This window comes from Helianthus annuus, chromosome 1 (genome assembly GCF_002127325.2).
Source record: "Helianthus annuus cultivar XRQ/B chromosome 1, HanXRQr2.0-SUNRISE, whole genome shotgun sequence".
NCBI classification, from domain to species: domain Eukaryota; kingdom Viridiplantae; phylum Streptophyta; class Magnoliopsida; order Asterales; family Asteraceae; genus Helianthus; species Helianthus annuus.
Window position 1 is genome coordinate 10,434,640 of NC_035433.2, and position 15,957 is coordinate 10,450,596.

The 15,957-nt window shown below is 35.3% G+C and overlaps 2 long non-coding RNA genes across 2 annotated transcripts; both read left to right on the top strand.

Annotated features, from left to right (window-relative positions):
- Positions 1-1,495: 1,495 nt before the first annotated feature.
- On the top strand, positions 1,496-3,112 carry LOC110935697. The gene is made up of 3 exons (XR_002589327.2): positions 1,496-1,632; positions 2,145-2,212; positions 2,738-3,112. It is a non-coding gene; the product is annotated as an uncharacterized LOC110935697 (long non-coding RNA).
- Positions 3,113-7,105: 3,993 nt separating this feature from the next.
- Positions 7,106-9,062, top strand: LOC110935689. The gene is made up of 3 exons (XR_002589324.2): positions 7,106-7,582; positions 8,095-8,162; positions 8,688-9,062. It is a non-coding gene; the product is annotated as an uncharacterized LOC110935689 (long non-coding RNA).
- The last annotated feature ends 6,895 nt before the right edge of the window (positions 9,063-15,957 follow it).

Below are 15,957 nucleotides of genomic sequence, written 5' to 3' on the forward strand. Positions count from 1 at the left end.
AAAACGATAATAAATGATGTTAAACAAAAACATGGTGCCTTAACGCTATATGCGTATATAAATGTATACACATTTGAAGGAAGACTCGAATAAAAGATGATCTACGGAATCATCATAACGTACGAGATATTAATTAGAGCAAAAGGTCTACGGGGCCAAAACGACCCACGGGTCATGATTAGAAAGAGGTTATAAGGACTTCGCCTTAAAGAGGTGAATGTCTAATCAAAAATAGCCCATAAGGCTAAGTGATAAACCTACGGGTTAGATGGAATAAAGCAAGGAAATCAGTTAAGAATCCCCGCATAAAAACTAAGACTGTAAAGGATTAAATTACGGACTGTCAATATCCCGGTATGGATGATTGACACAAGATAAAGAAAAGATCCTAAAACTAAAACTTCGGTTTTAGTAAGAAATAATGTTCTTACAAACATAAATTCTGATAGGAATTTAAATAGTAAGCATGAAAGATACAAGTCTTGACACTGATGGGCGCAAGATGATATATTCGAAAGGTGATATTCTCAAAAATGAAAGGTTGATATAAATTAAACATGATGTAACACAATCACGGTCAAGAAATGTAATGTGAAGTAGAATCACAATATGACCAAGCAAGCGGTAAAAAGAAACTGGACAAATAAGTCTAGATAGTGAGACCAGTTAAGGTCAACAATTCAAGTCAAGAAATTTGGTTTGCTCGAAAACAGTGGGATCGGTATAGCTGAACCGAATAGATAAAATTTGAAAACAAAAGAATTTGTTGCTAAAAGTGAAATATTTCACTAAAGACCTTTAAACGGGTCAAAGTAACGGATTCACAAAGAATTTGATAGGATATGAAAGCGAGGAATATCGCTAAGTTAATTAAACCAGTGGAAATAACGAGATTACGTTATTTTCAGTCGCATTATGTCATGTAAGATACATAGATGATTAATAACCAAAAGAGTATTACCATACTTTTCTGGTAATACTAGCAATCGGTTAAGATATGAGAAATGCTTAATTGATTATCGAGAGCAAATACATGGAGTTGAACTCGATAAATTAAGTAAGAACCGGTTTCGAGGACGAAACCTCTTTAAGGGGGATAGACTTGTAACACCCCGAAAACGGGTTTGGTAATCAAACCCCGTTAGCACTAAAAGACGGGTAAAATACCGTTAGCGGTAAAACTTATCCGGTAAATATTAGGATTTTAAATAATTAATCCTAATATTAGATAAGAAGTGAATAAATGCTTGAGACAATAAAGTTATGAAAGGCCCGAGTTAACGGGACTTAAAATATAACGGGTTATAACTTCCCGAACCTATTAAGTTAACTAGGGATAATTAACCTAGTTATTAGTATGAGGCTAAGTGATAAATAGTGAGTTGTAGCTTCAAATGATCAAAATAAAACATGGGGGACTAGGGTTGCCTAGTGAAGAAACTTGTTTTAATTAAATCAAGAAATAAAACACAACACACACTAAGAGTGTGTGTGTGTGTGTGCGTACGACCAGGAGGGGCTCCAAGGAGCCAAACCCTAGCTTGATCAATACCTTCAAATTGGAGGATCAATTCAAGACCAAATCAATGCATGAACGCGTATAAACGATCACCGAGTCAAGAGGATCGAAAGGTATGTCAAATTTTGTAATTTGGTGATACCTTGAGATTTTGATGAACAATCAAAATCAAAAATCTGGAATGAATATTGATGTATATAAGTATTATTATGATGAAATCTTCGTTAGAAACAAACCCTAGTTGAAAACTTGACGAATTGAGGCCCAAACTAGGGATTTGATAATTACCCTATCATGTGTTAAATGGGTTTTGTAGAAATATGGTGAACACTCGAATTAGGGTGCTAAATGGATGAACCTTGATGTTGTGATGCTAGTTCTAGGTGTAGTTCATGTACACTAGACATAGAGGCATGATTTTGATACTAAAACTTGATTAAAATGATGAACATGATTAGAGAAAATATGCTTGTAAATCTCGCCTACAAGGTGTTTGTTAAAATGCCTGAATGAATGTTGAAAAGAGGATCTTATGAAAGAAAATGCGTAATTGGCTAATTTGACTAATTACGTGAAATATGGGCTAAAACGGATTATAATAATAGTTTGACACTCTACAAGCTAGGTGGAGGCTTGGGAAAGAAGCGGTCAAACGAATCAAGCACGAGAAGAAAAAGCGTATTCGGGTGCGAGGTAAGTATGGCTTACACTAGTCTTGTATTTTAGAATATCCTCTTATCGTATTAGTTACGAATAAGATAAATACATAATTGCGGTATGATGTTCCGGCGTGTAGACGCACGGAACAAGTTGGACAAGCATGACAAGAAACCATGTTGATGGTTTAGAAAAGACTTAAAATCAGTAATTCGATTATTTTATGATAAATGGAAAATGAAACGTTGGAATGGTTGCCTTATAGGGTAAACCAAAACAAACAATAAGGGTAAAATGGTAAAATTGGTCACGCGTTGACCATAACTATTGATTTTGAATGGCACCGTATGACGTAAGCTATGATAGGCTAAAAAGCGTTAGGGAACGATCAATAGGTGAAATGACCGCACGGTGTAAACCGGAGCGAGTCGTATAGATGAGTTGGTAATAAATGCCATCTCGTCAACCTAACCGGTCACTTAGACCAAACGGGTCAAAAGGTGAAGATATCACCTCTTGACAATAACGACTAATGATTATTGTCGAGTTATATTATTTCAGGAGTAAATGTGAAATGGGTATTAGCAACGCCATGGATTAGCGGTTATAAAAGCAAGGTATTAAAAACGGGTTGATATATTGACCCGCGCCAGGTATGTGAAACAGGGTAACACTCATTTAGAATATGTGGTTCAACGAGTGCTAATAGAAGTCAAAATAAACATTTGGTTACTTGATAAGTAAACCAAATGTTTAATATAGTGAACATTGCGTTGGGAAGCTTAATGACTTTTCAAACAAAATTATAAGTTAAAAGAGGGATTTCGGGTCGAATATACCTCCAAAAGCCCTTCATCGTAAATGATTGGCTAAACGGACTAAAACGCCCTTATAAGCTAAATTGGACAAGCTACCTTTAAAGGTAGTTTTGAAACGAGTTTTACGATCAAGTAAGTAATTGAAATAAGTATTAAGTCGCAAAAGATGTAAACTTTTGGTCAAATGACTCTATACGAGTCTTTGTCGTAAATTTAGTAATCCGACGAGAAAAACTCGGATTATTTAGATTTCCCCCTTAAGTCCACCACAAATAAGTTTGTGGTGGAAGATCACTTGATAAGAAATGTTGTATGATAATGCTAGAAATGAATGAGAGCGTTTCATGATCAAAATATGCATAAACACCCTTAACGGGTCAAAATATGCATAGGAGCGTAAATGGGTTTAAGATACGTAAGGAACCCGCGACTTGAACCTAATATGATAGGAATTATTGAAATTATGATTACCGTGAGAATAAGGATCAAACAAACATGTTTCGTTTGATAAAAACATGAATGGGCCAAAATTGCGGCAAATTGGAAAAGCTGGATGCAGAGTCCACCGTAAATTACGGTGCCACCGTAATTTACGGTGGAGATGAAAGTCTTACGGTAGCCCCCTACTGGTTTACGGTAGGGGCATGTAAAACCAGTGGCCACCGTAAATTACGGTACCACCGTAATTTACGGTGGAGGTCAGGTTGAAATTGTTGTTTTGTTATCAATTGTTTCTCGAACCCGTTTAGACACGTTTAAAACCCTGTATGACTAAGCATTTCATGTTTATGAAATGTAGGTACGCTATGGGATGCCGGAAGACGATCAAACTGAAGAACCGAACACAATAAAGACTCATGCTTCCGCACATTGCCTCGTTGTAAATTTTAACGACGAACCCAATCACGTTCATAGAATAGCTTATGAATTGTAAAAGTTTTAATTTACTCGGAATTGTCTAAGGATTCATAACACTAAATACATGTCGGTTTTCGTAATTTATACGAAACCTTTAAAATAATAACTAGAGTGTTATAAGTTGGTAATCAGAGCTCATGGTTAAAGAGTAAGGTGTGTTAGGTTCGAGGCTTGATCGCAAATCCGGTAAGCGTATGTATGTTAATCGTTTAGCGTATTAAAGTGTTGTAAACAACACATAGGGTTATCGTGAAATACACGTTACCCCAAATTAAATGATAGAAATGGTTAACAACATTTCGTGCGTTGACACATATAGTACAAAAGCCTTGTACTATGATACGGGCATTTAGTAAAGTTGACATTACTAACTTTGTGAATGTCTTGATTGAAGGACACTTACATTTAAAGATGGCAAAGGTTAAACAAATGCAAGATGTGATAGAGGAGCAGTCCGAGGCATGACAAGAGGAACATGCCCATCAAGGACTAAATCGCGTAACGACCGCGAACAAGGCTAATGGAAAGAGAAGCCCGTTAGGGCAAGCATTATCAGGTGCACGTTTTAAATCATTGCATAAATAGTAATATGCAACAGATATGTAGAAATTGAAAGTTGCATATGTAGATTGAAAACTTGGAAAGACCTGAATAGAAAACCTATTCGGGATATTGTTTCCAAGAAAAAAACAGATAGAGGTATTACTTACATAGGGCGTGATGTGAAAACTGTAAAAAGGTCATGCGTGTCATGTGTTAATCGCTTACTCTGGCCAAGTAAGTAGCGGCATATGATACCATGAACTTCTTATGGCGGACACGTTTACATCCGATGTAGTAAGGGCAGGGTGAATGGGACTAATTGAAAAGTACCCAAATGAATCAGATAAGCAAAATATTTGATAATAATGTAAACGCACAACCAAGTGACGGGGGCGTATTACATTAGGATAATGAGCCCGGGTGAAGGGGCAAACATCAAGCATGTAAAATGATTTAGACAAGTATTGGGAGGGAGTGTACTTACACTCGAACCCAGACAACATCAAGCATGTAAAACGATTTAGACAAATATTGGGAGGGAGTGATACTTACACTCGAACCCAGAAAACATCAAGCATGTAAAAACGATTTAGACAAATATTGGGAGGGAGTGATACTTACACTCGAACCCAGAAAACATCAAGCATGTAAAAACGATTTAGACAAATATTGGGAGGGAGTGATACTTACACTCGAACCCAGAAAACATCAAGCATGTAAAACGATTTAGACAAATATTGGGAGGGAGTGATACTTACACTCGAACCCAGAAAACATCAAGCATGTAAAACGATTTAGACAAATATTGGGAGGGAGTGATACTTACACTCGAACCCGGAGAATGTAAACATGTAAGATGAGTTAGATATGCATTGGGAGGGGGTGTACTTACACTCGAACCCGGAAAATGCAAATATGTTCCTTAACGGGTCATTTTTGTAAAACGTCGAACTTAAAGATAAAGTCAGAATATAAAAACCGAAGCGAGGTCTTAATGCATACCGGGAGGGTTGCAATAATAACAATTTTGGTAAAACACCCGGTGGATGGGTAAGAATTAAACACATGCGTAAACCAAGAGACGTGAACGCGGGTTGAAAGATCAAAGTAACGTGGATTACGAGTTATGACTATAAAATCTCGTATATAGAAATTGTGAGTAAATATGTTCAACTATTCGAAGTCGAATGGGTCGAATAAAGAATAAAGTTGATTGTTTATAAGTGATGGATTTCACATTAATAGGTCAAACATGTTGAATACAATATAACGCCGAATGGCACAAATGAGCACTAGCCAGATAAAGGTAGTGTTAAATGCAAGAGAATAATGAGCCCGGCAATGGGACATAATCAAACACGAATATATGTAAACTGGATAATGGTGAGCATCAGATAAACCGACGCGTAAATGACGTGAGAAATCATAAAGTCGGAAAATGTGCCCGAAAAGAAACGAATGTAGCCTTAGACTACGGTCAAGGTCAAAGATAATATCAAAACGATAATAAATGATGTTAAACAAAAACATGGTGCCTTAACGCTATATGCGTATATAAATGTATACACATTTGAAGGAAGACTCGAATAAAAGATGATCTACGGAATCATCATAACGTACGAGATATTAATTAGAGCAAAAGGTCTACGGGGCCAAAACGACCCACGGGTCATGATTAGAAAGAGGTTATAAGGACTTCGCCTTAAAGAGGTGAATGTCTAATCAAAAATAGCCCATAAGGCTAAGTGATAAACCTACGGGTTAGATGGAATAAAGCAAGGAAATCAGTTAAGAATCCCCGCATAAAAACTAAGACTGTAAAGGATTAAATTACGGACTGTCAATATCCCGGTATGGATGATTGACACAAGATAAAGAAAAGATCCTAAAACTAAAACTTCGGTTTTAGTAAGAAATAATGTTCTTACAAACATAAATTCTGATAGGAATTTAAATAGTAAGCATGAAAGATACAAGTCTTGACACTGATGGGCGCAAGATGATATATTCGAAAGGTGATATTCTCAAAAATGAAAGGTTGATATAAATTAAACATGATGTAACACAATCACGGTCAAGAAATGTAATGTGAAGTAGAATCACAATATGACCAAGCAAGCGGTAAAAAGAAACTGGACAAATAAGTCTAGATAGTGAGACCAGTTAAGGTCAACAATTCAAGTCAAGAAATTTGGTTTGCTCGAAAACAGTGGGATCGGTATAGCTGAACCGAATAGATAAAATTTGAAAACAAAAGAATTTGTTGCTAAAAGTGAAATATTTCACTAAAGACCTTTAAACGGGTCAAAGTAACGGATTCACAAAGAATTTGATAGGATATGAAAGCGAGGAATATCGCTAAGTTAATTAAACCAGTGGAAATAACGAGATTACGTTATTTTCAGTCGCATTATGTCATGTAAGATACATAGATGATTAATAACCAAAAGAGTATTACCATACTTTTCTGGTAATACTAGCAATCGGTTAAGATATGAGAAATGCTTAATTGATTATCGAGAGCAAATACATGGAGTTGAACTCGATAAATTAAGTAAGAACCGGTTTCGAGGACGAAACCTCTTTAAGGGGGATAGACTTGTAACACCCCGAAAACGGGTTTGGTAATCAAACCCCGTTAGCACTAAAAGACGGGTAAAATACCGTTAGCGGTAAAACTTATCCGGTAAATATTAGGATTTTAAATAATTAATCCTAATATTAGATAAGAAGTGAATAAATGCTTGAGACAATAAAGTTATGAAAGGCCCGAGTTAACGGGACTTAAAATATAACGGGTTATAACTTCCCGAACCTATTAAGTTAACTAGGGATAATTAACCTAGTTATTAGTATGAGGCTAAGTGATAAATAGTGAGTTGTAGCTTCAAATGATCAAAATAAAACATGGGGGACTAGGGTTGCCTAGTGAAGAAACTTGTTTTAATTAAATCAAGAAATAAAACACAACACACACTAAGAGTGTGTGTGTGTGTGCGTACGACCAGGAGGGGCTCCAAGGAGCCAAACCCTAGCTTGATCAATACCTTCAAATTGGAGGATCAATTCAAGACCAAATCAATGCATGAACGCGTATAAACGATCACCGAGTCAAGAGGATCGAAAGGTATGTCAAATTTTGTAATTTGGTGATACCTTGAGATTTTGATGAACAATCAAAATCGAAAATCTGGAATGAATATTGATGTATATAAGTATTATTATGATGAAATCTTCGTTAGAAACAAACCCTAGTTGAAAACTTGACGAATTGAGGCCCAAACTAGGGATTTGATAATTACCCTATCATGTGTTAAATGGGTTTTGTAGAAATATGGTGAACACTCGAATTAGGGTGCTAAATGGATGAACCTTGATGTTGTGATGCTAGTTCTAGGTGTAGTTCATGTACACTAGACGTAGAGGCATGATTTTGATACTAAAACTTGATTAAAATGATGAACATGATTAGAGAAAATATGCTTGTAAATCTCGCCTACAAGGTGTTTGTTAAAATGCCTGAATGAATGTTGAAAAGAGGATCTTATGAAAGAAAATGCGTAATTGGCTAATTTGACTAATTACGTGAAATATGGGCTAAAACGGATTATAATAATAGTTTGACACTCTACAAGCTAGGTGGAGGCTTGGGAAAGAAGCGGTCAAACGAATCAAGCACGAGAAGAAAAAGCGTATTCGGGTGCGAGGTAAGTATGGCTTACACTAGTCTTGTATTTTAGAATATCCTCTTATCGTATTAGTTACGAATAAGATAAATACATAATTGCGGTATGATGTTCCGGCGTGTAGACGCACGGAACAAGTTGGACAAGCATGACAAGAAACCATGTTGATGGTTTAGAAAAGACTTAAAATCAGTAATTCGATTATTTTATGATAAATGGAAAATGAAACGTTGGAATGGTTGCCTTATAGGGTAAACCAAAACAAACAATAAGGGTAAAATGGTAAAATTGGTCACGCGTTGACCATAACTATTGATTTTGAATGGCACCGTATGACGTAAGCTATGATAGGCTAAAAAGCGTTAGGGAACGATCAATAGGTGAAATGACCGCACGGTGTAAACCGGAGCGAGTCGTATAGATGAGTTGGTAATAAATGCCATCTCGTCAACCTAACCGGTCACTTAGACCAAACGGGTCAAAAGGTGAAGATATCACCTCTTGACAATAACGACTAATGATTATTGTCGAGTTATATTATTTCAGGAGTAAATGTGAAATGGGTATTAGCAACGCCATGGATTAGCGGTTATAAAAGCAAGGTATTAAAAACGGGTTGATATATTGACCCGCGCCAGGTATGTGAAACAGGGTAACACTCATTTAGAATATGTGGTTCAACGAGTGCTAATAGAAGTCAAAATAAACATTTGGTTACTTGATAAGTAAACCAAATGTTTAATATAGTGAACATTGCGTTGGGAAGCTTAATGACTTTTCAAACAAAATTATAAGTTAAAAGAGGGATTTCGGGTCGAATATACCTCCAAAAGCCCTTCATCGTAAATGATTGGCTAAACGGACTAAAACGCCCTTATAAGCTAAATTGGACAAGCTACCTTTAAAGGTAGTTTTGAAACGAGTTTTACGATCAAGTAAGTAATTGAAATAAGTATTAAGTCGCAAAAGATGTAAACTTTTGGTCAAATGACTCTATACGAGTCTTTGTCGTAAATTTAGTAATCCGACGAGAAAAACTCGGATTATTTAGATTTCCCCCTTAAGTCCACCACAAATAAGTTTGTGGTGGAAGATCACTTGATAAGAAATGTTGTATGATAATGCTAGAAATGAATGAGAGCGTTTCATGATCAAAATATGCATAAACACCCTTAACGGGTCAAAATATGCATAGGAGCGTAAATGGGTTTAAGATACGTAAGGAACCCGCGACTTGAACCTAATATGATAGGAATTATTGAAATTATGATTACCGTGAGAATAAGGATCAAACAAACATGTTTCGTTTGATAAAAACATGAATGGGCCAAAATTGCGGCAAATTGGAAAAGCTGGATGCAGAGTCCACCGTAAATTACGGTGCCACCGTAATTTACGGTGGAGATGAAAGTCTTACGGTAGCCCCCTACTGGTTTACGGTAGGGGCATGTAAAACCAGTGGCCACCGTAAATTACGGTACCACCGTAATTTACGGTGGAGGTCAGGTTGAAATTGTTGTTTTGTTATCAATTGTTTCTCGAACCCGTTTAGACACGTTTAAAACCCTGTATGACTAAGCATTTCATGTTTATGAAATGTAGGTACGCTATGGGATGCCGGAAGACGATCAAACTGAAGAACCGAACACAATAAAGACTCATGCTTCCGCACATTGCCTCGTTGTAAATTTTAACGACGAACTCAATCACGTTCATAGAATAGCTTATGAATTGTAAAAGTTTTAATTTACTCGGAATTGTCTAAGGATTCATAACACTAAATACATGTCGGTTTTCGTAATTTATACGAAACCTTTAAAATAATAACTAGAGTGTTATAATTGTAAACTGACGTATTTTCCCAAAAAGATTAAGTGCAGGTACTACACGTAATTGGCTGGTAATAGCTCCCTAGCATCTAAAGAAGTCTCGCAAGCTTGATGTCTTATCTGTTGAACAATATTTTTACCTACTTTGGTCCCTCCTGTGGATACTATTCGACTACTTGTGATACATTTGATATTACAGTAAATGGTTGAATTATATTTATATTTATCTTTATGCTTCCGCTGTGCATTTATATATTGTGGTTTGACTATATTGTTGCCAACTACGTCACGGTAATCCCCAACCGGGCCCACCGGTGATACACGTGGAAATCGGGGTGTGACAGGTTGGTATCAGAGCCAACATTGAGTGAATTAAACACTACCCTAATGTGTTTAATCTCAGTGACACAATTGCACATACTTGAGTCTAGACGAGAACATAGGACAAATTCAAATTGTTATTCCAAATATGTCATCTTCCTTTTATTATGGTATTTAAAGTTTTAAAAAGCAGGAAATATGCCGCCAGTGATATTCCGAGGAAGAGGAAGGGGAAGAAGAGGCAGAGGAGAGATCGTTACTCATCACGATCACGAAGCCGGACCTTCAAATACAAGAGCTCCTTCGACCACAAGGAGTGAAGAACCGCAAAGGCGAAGAGACCTTTATGAACCTGCGAGGCATTCCACCTCGCATAGCTCAACGCCATCATACCGGCACTCATTCGGGCCAAACTCCGAAAATGATGCCAACAACCCGCAACCCTCCTTCATACCTCTACAGCGTTCGGTGTCACACCGAAATTTTGACGACCCTACCCCATACTTCAGAGGTCAGTTTAATCCAGCTGACTACATCCAGGAACCTTCAGGCTTTGTTCCGTTAGGGCCACAAGATCACTTCTCCGAAGATCATATGGACGAGGATACTGATCCGACAGAACCTGCTCGTGGTACGCCCACGCACCCAATAGAAATCTCTGATGGGTCATCCTTTCATGGTACACCCTATCAGGGACCAGATAGCTTCATGGCGTTGTTTAATCAACACGAGTGGTACCACACGCCACAGACATCACAACAGCCGCAACATCCGCGAGATCCTTCCGAGGATCCACATTTCGTGGCAGTTACGCCACCACCTCCGCCACCGGTACAGCCAAACTAGAAATATATGAAAATATAAATGGTTCGGTTCGGTCAATAATAACCGATAACTGACTTTCGATTAATTTGATTTCGGTTAATTTCAGTCCGGTTTCGTCAGTTTTCGGTTCAATTCCGATTAACGGTTCAGTTATTGATCACCTCTACTTACAAGGGTTTGCACGATATACATAAATATATGGGTCAGGTCGTCAACCCACACGATTGACACCCTATGCCATGATTACAATGTTCATTATCTTTGACTCATTATCAATTTGATACCAAATTTAGGTTTTACCAGTATCTAATCCTTAAACATAGAGAAAAATGCTCGGATAGTCCCTGTGGTTTGCCCATTTTTCACCTTTAGTCCCTAACTTTCTAAAATTACAGCTATAGTCCCCAACTTTTGCAATTTCGTTCCCGGATAGTCCCTGGCGCGGATGACGGTTAGTTTTTGGTGTTAAGTGGATGTGAAATTACTAAAATGCTCTTGCTATTAAAAACCTAAATCCTTCTTTATCTTCTTCTTCTTCTAGATGAGAACCACCATCACCATCACCCCCACCCAACATCCTCTCATCACCACCTTCCACAAACCTCCGACCACCACCTCCCATAACCTCCGGCCACCACTACTCCCATCACTACTGTATCACCACCTAACATCCTCCAATCCCGACCATTCACCCCCACCTTACCGGAGATCTATTCTCTGGCCACTTTCTTCAAATCATGAATAAAAAGTTGTTATTAACAGATGTGTCAAAAAGTGATAAGCTTCATGTAAATTCCTTAAAATTAATAGTAAAAACTTGCTTCAAACCAAATAGTAAATAATACTACTGTCAGATCAACAATCGCATAAGTTTTAATACAATCTGGTGCAGAATTGGTACTCATTGTATTCTAAATAGCCATTATCTCTAACAACTAGTTTTTGCTTTAATTTTGGCTTTAAACAACGATGATAAACCATGTATCTTTTCTTTCGATACTGAGTTAAACAAAGTTCAATACCAATGCTTTAAAACACAACAATTCACCATTTTTATTTGATTACTGAGACAGAGTTTAATACCTTGCTCTTCACTTATACGCAGAATTAAAGAACAAAAAACCAAAGTGGCCGGAGAATAGATCTCCGACAAGGTGGGGGTGAATGGTGGGGATTGGAGGATGTTAGGTGGTAATACAGTAGTGATGGGAGTGGTGGTGGCTGGAGGTAATGGGAGGGTGGCGGTCAGAGGTTTGTGGAAGGTGGTGATGAGGAGATGTTGGGTGGTGGTGATGGTGGTTCTGATCTAGAAGAAGAAGAAGATAAAGAGGGATTTAGGTTTTTAATAACAATGACATTTTAGTAATTTCACATCCACTTAACACCAAAAACTAACCCCCATTCGCGCCAGGGACTATCCGGGAACAAAATTGTAAAAGTTGGGGACTATAACTGTAATTTTAGAAAGTTAGAAACTAAAGATGAAAAATGGGCAAACCACAAAGATTATCCGAGTATTTTTCTCTTAAACCTACTTTAAAAGCCCATGGAACTTAGGTTAACCAATTTGGTTACCTAAAACACCAATTTGACAAAATGGGTCAAATTTTGAAGATAATTGCAATTTCACAAATGGTTTAACCAACACATTTACTATGATATTCATTCAATATAGTTCAACAATATTTGAACCTACCTTTATATAAAAACTCACCTTGAGTCAAAATTAATCATTTTCAATAGAATACATGCATACACATTGAAGTTGTTATTAAAATGAAATAAAAATCATATCATGAAATGAATTATATTATTATTTTTCTAACTATAATAATAGGTTGCATGTTTTAGAAGTTAGAAGTATATTTTGGACGGTTTTTCAACCCGTTTGAAATGCTTCATTTTCAGCTATATTTTTGTACTTCACTACTTAAGATAACATACATTTTTAAGTTGAAATTATCTGATTAAATAAATCAGAAAAAATATAAGAAAATGAGTGAAAATGATCGTTCTAGTATACGAGGAGCCCATATCCATAGAAACCATGAACAAAGACACAAAATGCTTATTTTCTGTGTGCTTTTATATAAGGTTCTTGCTTTTTCAATCAAAGTGAAAAAAGAAGCTTGAAAAGGGTTTATTGTTTAATAAAAAAGTGATACTAAATTTGTCTAAGTTTTATTGCATGATTTACATGTTGCGAACTGATATGTACCACTTGGTTTGATAGATAACCCGTTAAAGTGGGTCAAACTCCAAAGAAAATAGATCGAAGCTTGAAATAAAACTAGAGAGAAATCAAGACTTAATTCATATTTCATTCATAACTCTTCTAGTAAACTAACCATCTACATATATAGCAAAACAAAGAAGACATGACCTAAACTACCCACTACTTAACTTGTTAACCCACTACTACAAGACGTGTAGTAGTTGGAAGTGAATGACTCAAATGAAAGTAATAAACTAAACCACACATGACCAATTAATTAACTAGAATGACCATGCATCACATTCCATTCCATTTCATGCACATGTCGGCTACATAACACGAACACGTGTCATTAATCCGCATCAAGTGGATTGCGCATATGAATCTTATACGTTACAAGTTATGTTCCATGATTAACGAGTTGTCTAACATGTACATGTACATTTTGTTGCACGTTTTACAACTCAATATGACTGTCACTATGTGTGCTATATTATTTTACTCCTTGTTAAAAATAATTTGTGTCATTTAGTATTTTTATATTTTTATTATAGATAATATTAATCTATCATGATACTACTCAATATGACTATGTTAAATATTCTGTCATGATACGACGGTACATAACAAGTTAGATCGATTAATCGATATCAATATAAATATGAAATTAAACTGATTATATAGAAAAAAAGTAACGGGGTTGTTTTTTATTGTTATCAATTTAATTAATATTTAAATTACATTGCCGAGGATGAATTGTTGGAATTTTTTTTTTAAATGTGATGAATGGAAATTTAGTGAGATTATTAATATTAAATTCTACATATAGTGAGAAACTCTTGTGTAGAATTATTTATGTCACTTGTTTAATTTTCTATTAGAATAACAAACTTTTTATGTGGTGTATTGATGACAACTCTTGAGTAGAGTTTCTTTTGTGATTATTGATTAAAGATTTTATGGCAAAATTAAGTCCCTAATTATGTTGGACTTTTCACACCCATGACTCTTGCATACTTAGTAGGCTATGTGCCTCTTTTGATGGAGTTAGATACAAGAAAAAGAGATGTATGCATGAAGAGTCTTTGGAGAAGAAGTACTTGATGACCCATATGTTGGGAACATATAGAGATAAGTTTCTCTACACGATTCAACTACATTTCTATTCTTAGTTTCCAAAAGTTCTAACACTATGGTTTTACTCGGTGTAACCTCGGGCGCGTGGTCTTTTCCGGCAGTACAGACTACTTCGGCTGTTGTACCCTGGGAGACAGACGCGTCGTCTTTAGTAGAGGCGTGAAATTTGTTTTAACGGAAGTGTGTTGAACACGTGCCTCAGCCACAACCGTCAACATTTGTTTGCTATTTTTGTAAGAAATTAATGTACAAGAAGACGTGATTCAAGAACTCGTTGAAACATACACAAAGGATTGAAAACACAACAGACTATACAAGAAGACGCGGTTAAAGCTCTTGTTAAAGACCATAGTTTGAATCAATTCAAATACATATGTTGTATTATACGTTATATTTGTAAGGATTTGTACACGGTACATGTACTATAATTTTCCAAATATGTAAAAAGGGTATTTTTACTATTTTTTATATTTATTTATATAATTTTTATTAATATCGTGACCAATATGCTACATGAATTTAGTTTTACTTAAACTAGGTTATAACCCCGTGTATTACACGGGTTGAATAAATGAATTTTATATACCAAATACTAAAACATTATCTTTTTAAAAGTCTCCTTTATTGCACGGGTTGAAGAAATGTAATTTTATATATTAAATAATAAAATAATTATATCTATAAGAACCATATGTATTGTACGGGTTGAATAAATGTAATATTATATACCAAATAATAAAAAAAATTATATCTTTAAAACAATTGTATTACACGGGTTGAATAAATGTGATGTTGTTTACCAAATAATAAAAAAGTTATATTTTTAAAAACCCTCGTGTATTACATGGGTTGAATAAATATGATTTTATATACCAAATAATAAAAAATATATATTTAAAAAAACTAACGGATTTTTTTTTATATTTAAAGTAGGATAAGATTGAATATTAATCTGAATTAACGGATTTTTTTTTATATTTAAAGTAGGATAAGATTGAATATTAATATTTATTTATTTAGTTAATATAAGATTGAAAAATCATATGATTGAATAGGTGGGAGGTTGTATGATGATAAATCGGTTAACCGTACTGAATGATAAAGATAATAGTGATTGTTGAACAAATTAATTAATCGAATTTAACAGAAACATTTGTGATGTTAAGTGGATTTTTTTTAATTATTTAAAAGTTAATATCAGCTTTGGAATTATTTAAAAATTTGTATTAATTTAGATTAAATATTATTATTATTAGTATTATTAATAATTTTAATCAATTAATTTATAGATTCATTGTTGTCCATGTATTATGTGCTGGAGTATAATAATTATATACAAAATACCAGTAATTCTCATCTAAATGAAAAACAACTGCCAAATTATGGTTCCAAAAAATCATTAAAAATCGATTAACATGATAATGGGATTTGCCAATAAATAAGGAGAGAAGTTTAAAGTGCACACAAACTGATCAAACCTTGCCGAGAA